The sequence below is a fragment of the Schistocerca gregaria genome, chromosome 1, assembly GCF_023897955.1.
Source record: "Schistocerca gregaria isolate iqSchGreg1 chromosome 1, iqSchGreg1.2, whole genome shotgun sequence".
Taxonomy (NCBI): Eukaryota; Metazoa; Arthropoda; class Insecta; order Orthoptera; family Acrididae; genus Schistocerca; species Schistocerca gregaria.
In genome coordinates, this window is record NC_064920.1 from 379,091,334 (window position 1) to 379,097,333 (window position 6,000).

A 6,000-nucleotide genomic window follows, 5' to 3' on the forward strand; every position below is an offset into this window, starting at 1 on the left:
AGTTATTTAATGTCGGAATCATTTTAATATTTTAATTCTGATTCATTGGATTCAGGTGGTTTTGTTTAATATTGTTTATTAGATGTATATAAAAATCGTTATGAACGCTAGATGAGTTGTATCATTATACAATTGTTGTTCTGAATGTTTATCTGAAGTATTGATGTATTGTTGGTGGTAACTAATTCTTAAATTTTATTTGATTCAGTGACTAATTTACTGAATTTGGTACTAATTAATTCTTAAAAGTTATTTAGCATTTTCATGTCTTTTTTCGTTAATACCCATTAGTTTTTAGAATTTTAAAAATTGTGTTTGAATAACACATTGTTTATAATTATAATTAAATTTCGATCACTTGTTTGAGGAACATGAATTGATTATAAACCATTTCATTCTTTTCTTTCATGTAAAATTTCTACAGTTCTATCATATATTTCATAATTTCATTAATTTTATTCAGATGTTTTAAATGATTTATTTTACTTTATAGAAACTTTATCATATATCTTTATTTTAGATTCACCAAGTTTTTGGATGGATGGAAATACTTTCCATAAATCCTGAAAATATTCTTCTCTTTCATTTTTTATTTTAAAGTTATATAATATAAGCCAGAATCGTTAATAAATAAAGTGTCTGGATTCAGGTTTTGCAAGGGTTGTGAAATTAAACCCTTTAATTTTTCAAATGACTGTATACATTTGTGTTTTATATGTTTATTAGATGCATCTAACATTTTTATATTCAAGAACAATACAAATAATTTTTTTCCCGAAGCAAAGATTATTTCTCAACAATAATTATTAAAACTTGTTTGTTGTTTTTATATATGTTTTTTTATATCCATATGTGACATTCTTTACATGTTAAATATTTACTATATTTTTAATTTTATTCCAATAAATTGAATCATTAAAAATGGAAAGTGAAAATAAAATTATGTGTCCATTGTGCAGACACGATATAGAAATTCATAAAGAAATAAGAATAACAAAACACAATGTGCCTTGAACAATTGTTTCTATTTTTTGTATATAAAAGAAAGAAAAGATTATGTAGAAATAAATATGAACACTTAAAAAACCTGGTAATAGTTGGGATAAAAGACATTCAGTTGTGAAAAATATAAAAAGGAAATTAGAAATCTACTAAATATATTCTTAACTGTGATCAGTCCAAAAACGCGAAAAGGCTTTAAATGATCAAAAACATAGAGAAAGAGATTAAAAAAGTTCTTGTTTTGTGGAAAATTTGTATATAAAACATCAAAAATTACCATACCATGATAAATATTAAATCCTGATTGATTTTGTTATTATTTTGTATGCAGCTGTTTAATTCCCATAAGTAATTATTATTTTATTTTGGTGCAATTTAAAATTACTATATGGTACTGTACCAATTCGCTCTTGTAATTTAACATGTTTATATTATCAGCACTGAAAACTATTTTATTACATTGAGTTGTATACATATTGTGAGTAAGCGATCTAACGAAATTAATTTTTCTATACTGTTTCATTTTGTCAGTTACATGTTTTTTAGAATCATCAAAATTAATTTCGTTTTTTAGAACAAATTTTTTGTCCCTTAGATTTTTTCTCGTCTTTATCACCTACTTAATAAGCATAAATTTTCGATCTTAAATTAACATGCTCTGACATAATTCTTCCACAATTTTTGAACATATTTCCTAAAACTTTTTATTTACTTTTAAAAATCCAGAAATTTTACATTTGGAATAATCACATTTATCAAATTCGCTTATCATTGATTTCATCTTTTTATAAAAATCTTTGGTTCTTAAAACTTAAAGAAACAGTATCCATATAATATAGATCAATATTTTCGCCATTTTTGGTGTTATAACATTATAATGAAAATTCTACATTTTTATTTTCGAAATATGCAGAACACTCTTTCCAATATAAATTAATGTGATTAATATTATTTTTATTTATTTCATATGAACTATTATTAGATTTTCTGGAAATGCATTAGCATGTTGGCAATTTGGTTTTGAACTATAGTTTTCTTGGATGTGTTATTATTTCAATATTTTGCCTATTTCTTATATTTTCCATTGTTTTTCAAATACTGAGTTATTCATTAACTTGTAGAAACCTCTTTCAAAATCGTTAACTGCCTTATTTCTCATTTCCATATTCAAATCAATGTGTGTCTTCATCCAATCTAATTGTTCAACTGGTAAGATTCTATGAATTTTAATCCAAGATTTAATTATTGTTTCAGATTTATAGACCATATAACATTTTTCTTTATTATTTAATACTGTTAATAATTTATTTTCTCTTGCTTGTGGCAATGGAAAATCTTTAATTAAATCATGTAGTGTATTTAGTTTTGCTAATTCGACTTCTAAAATATACAAATATTATTACTTTCTGACAGTTTAAGTATGTTTTCAGAATTAAAACAGTTTCGGTCTAACCCACAGAATTATTTAAATGATTAAAACAGAGACATTGCACAAACATTTAAATTATTTGCTTTTAATTATGCAATATTATTTGATTGGTGCTAAGTTCGACAATTTCCACATATTTATTATTTGATTTTGCTTATCTCTTAATAATTTGTAGAAATTCTACCTCGAATTCCTTTTTTGAGAAATAAAACCATGTCATAATAGTTTAATAAATGTAACTGAATTTTTGTCATTTTTAACATGGAATCCAAATTAATCCTGGAGTTGCAAACCACCAAGCTGAATCGAGTTTATAAGTTAATACATGCATCTCTAAAATTTTCAAAAATATGTGGTGGTATCAAAACGTCAGATTTATTATGTAATCTTGTTTATTCATCTAAATTTTTAATATCGACTCTTTTCCATACAATTTGTGCTCAGTTATAATCTACATTAGAGATATTATCTTTATTAAGTCTCGGAAAAAAACATTCCTTTTTAGGTAATTTAGTTTCCTGTAAGTTTTCTTCAGAATACATATATTCATAAGGATAAACTCCTTTTTAATTATGAAATATAATTTTGCACCTTAAGAATATATTTCTGTTTCTCTAACTTGTACTTTTGTAAGATTGGAAGACAATTTATTGATACTTGAGGCCATAAATTTAAACATATACAAAAAGCTTAATGTTAATCTACCTTCAACATGGTTCGTAAGAGAAATAAATTTTTGTTTATAATTTGGAGTAGCATTAATATCTTTATTGTCTATTTCTAATTCTTTGATAAACAAATTGTAAGGTGGCATGATCTCCTGACCTTCCTTTCTTATATATTCGGTTGTCACAGTCGTAGTCGGCAAATCAAGTCGCTTCATTCGAATCCTCACTCGATAAGGTAGATCTAATAAGTGCACACCGAGGATGAAAAAGTCGAGGCTGGCATACACAACATGATGGCCACAGGAATTTTCGTTCTAGGGAGGCGGCTGTCCCACTGGGAGGCCCGTCCATTGAGAGGGGTGGGTCAGCGCACACCTACTTCTGCCCAGAGAGAGGACAGCTTTTGCCAGAGTGAAAGGATAACAACCACCTTGTTCGACTTAAAAGCAAATTCCGCTACATTGTGTGGGAGGACCGAGAATACGCATTTTTTGACAGACCAAGTGCGTAGTTACAGAATTCTCACAGGAGGACAGTATACACCTAACGGAGATGCTACATCTTTCCGCATTGGTCGAGTTAAACGAAATGTCATTCTCCAGTTTAAAAGAGCAACGCTGATTGGCGGAATTTTTCTGACGCAAAGAGCCAGATGAGTGAGGGAAACAATGAATGATATACCTTTGCAACTTATCCAGAAAAAGGGTCCGTTCCGTTGTCGTTCTTGGAGCGAGAACATGTAACAAGAGCGAGTGCGCTTGTATTTGTACGCACAGAGCGAGGAGCAAAGTTTCTCCTCAGCACTTTACTGGGAGAGCACCTCAGTCGTTAGCAAATCAGAGTGATACTCTATATTGAGTCACTCGTGATTAAGCAATGTTCACTGTGTTGGCTGCCCAACTTATTGTGCAGTGTTAACATTGACAGAGTACTAGTTAAACGCCTGCGAGCGAATATTGAGTGGCATCACGGTGGACTGGTTATCTGAACAATGTACCACATCAATAATTATACTAGGGGCAGATAGGAGTCCTTGACTCCATCAAGACGTAGGGAGAGTTTGATTGGCGAAGGTCAGTCCAAATAGAAAGAGACAGTTGTTTTATTTGTCAGCAGCGAGCAACGCAGGCACAATTGTCGCAGCTCACAGTATTGGGCGCTACAGCATATGCGAGCCCCATCTGTTCTCCATAACTATACACTCCATTATATTTTTCTCATGTGACAGCCTTGGCCGTACCTAGAAAAAGTTATTCAAGTTGTGTAGGCACAGCTCTCAACCATTGTGCCGAGTAAATAAAATTCTTAAAGAAAAGGGAAAAAAGAACCTTTCCATACTTTGTAAATTAATAGCATTCCTATCCATAAGAGACAATCTACTGTTCCGAAAAGAACCTGGAAATTTATTAATTTATAAGACAAAGTTTCACTCGATTTGTCAGAATTTTTTTGCAATAAATAATATTTTTCTTTCGTTTAATGTTTTTCTTACACTAACTAGATATACTCCAGTACCCAAGTAATCCACTAGTTATGTAAGAATAGAATATTTTTGTACTTTTCCTTACAATGGACGACTCCAGAAGATATTTGTTGCTGAATGTTTTTCAAGCAGTTCTTATTGGTACATTAGGAGCGTCTGTCTGACTTCTGTAGTAGTGTGAGGTGGAAATTATTTCTTGCAGGAACCAAAGGGTACTTGTTGGATCAGTCCATTGTGCAACTTGACAAAATAAAACCCACACACTCACAAAATGAAAATTGTAATTTGTTAAATTATGAATATAAATTGAAATGAATTTAGTATTTTGATAACTAAATTACAATCTTCATGAACAGCTACTTGACATTTTCTGTTAAATTACAATGATCTCTTACTTTTTTCTCATTTAGTTAATTTCTTTTCACAAATACAACAATTTTTTGAATTTATAAAATTTATTTCATTTCATTTGTCAGTATCACTGGAATATTTCGTCCATATACACTCCTGGAAATGGAAAAAGGAACACATTGACACCGGTGTGTCAGACCCACCATACTTGCTCCGGACACTGCCAGACGGCTGTACAAGCAATGAACACACGCACGGCACAGCGGACACACCAGGAATCGCGGTGTTGGCCGTTGAATGGCGCTAGCTGCGCAGCATTTGTGCACCGCCGCCGTCAGTGTCAGTCAGTTTGCCGTGGAAAACGGAGCTCCATCACAGTCTTTAACACTGGTGCATGCCGCGACAGCGTGGACGTGAACCGTATGTGCAGTTGACGGACATTGAGCGAGGGCGTATAGTGGGCATGCGGGAGGCCGGGTGGATGTACCACCGAATTGCTCAACACGTGGGGCGTGAGGTCTCCACAGTACATTGATGTTGTCGCCAGTGGTCGGCGGAAGGTGCACGTGCCCGTCGACCTGGGACCGGACCGCAGCGACGCATGGATGCACGCTAAGACCGTAGGATCCTACGCAGTGCCGTAGGGGACCGCACCGCCACTTCACAGCAAATTAGGGACACTGTTGCTCCTGGGGTATCGGCGAGGACCATTCGCAACCGTCTCCATGAAGCTGGGATACGGTCCTGCACACCGTTAGGCCGTCTTCCGCTCACGCCCCAACATCGTGCAGCCCGCCTCCGGTGGTGTCGCGACAGGTGTGAATGGAGGGACGAATGGAGACGTGTCGTCTTCAGTGATGAGGGTCGCTTCTGCCTTGGTGCCAATGATGGTCGTATGCGTGTTTGGGGCCGTGCAGGTGAGCGCCACAATCAGGACTGCATACGACCGAGGCACACAGGGCCAACACCCGGCATCATGGTGTGGGGAGCGATCTCCTACACTGGCCGTACACCTCTGGTGATCGTCGAGGGGACACTGAATAGTGCACGGTACATCCAAACCGTCA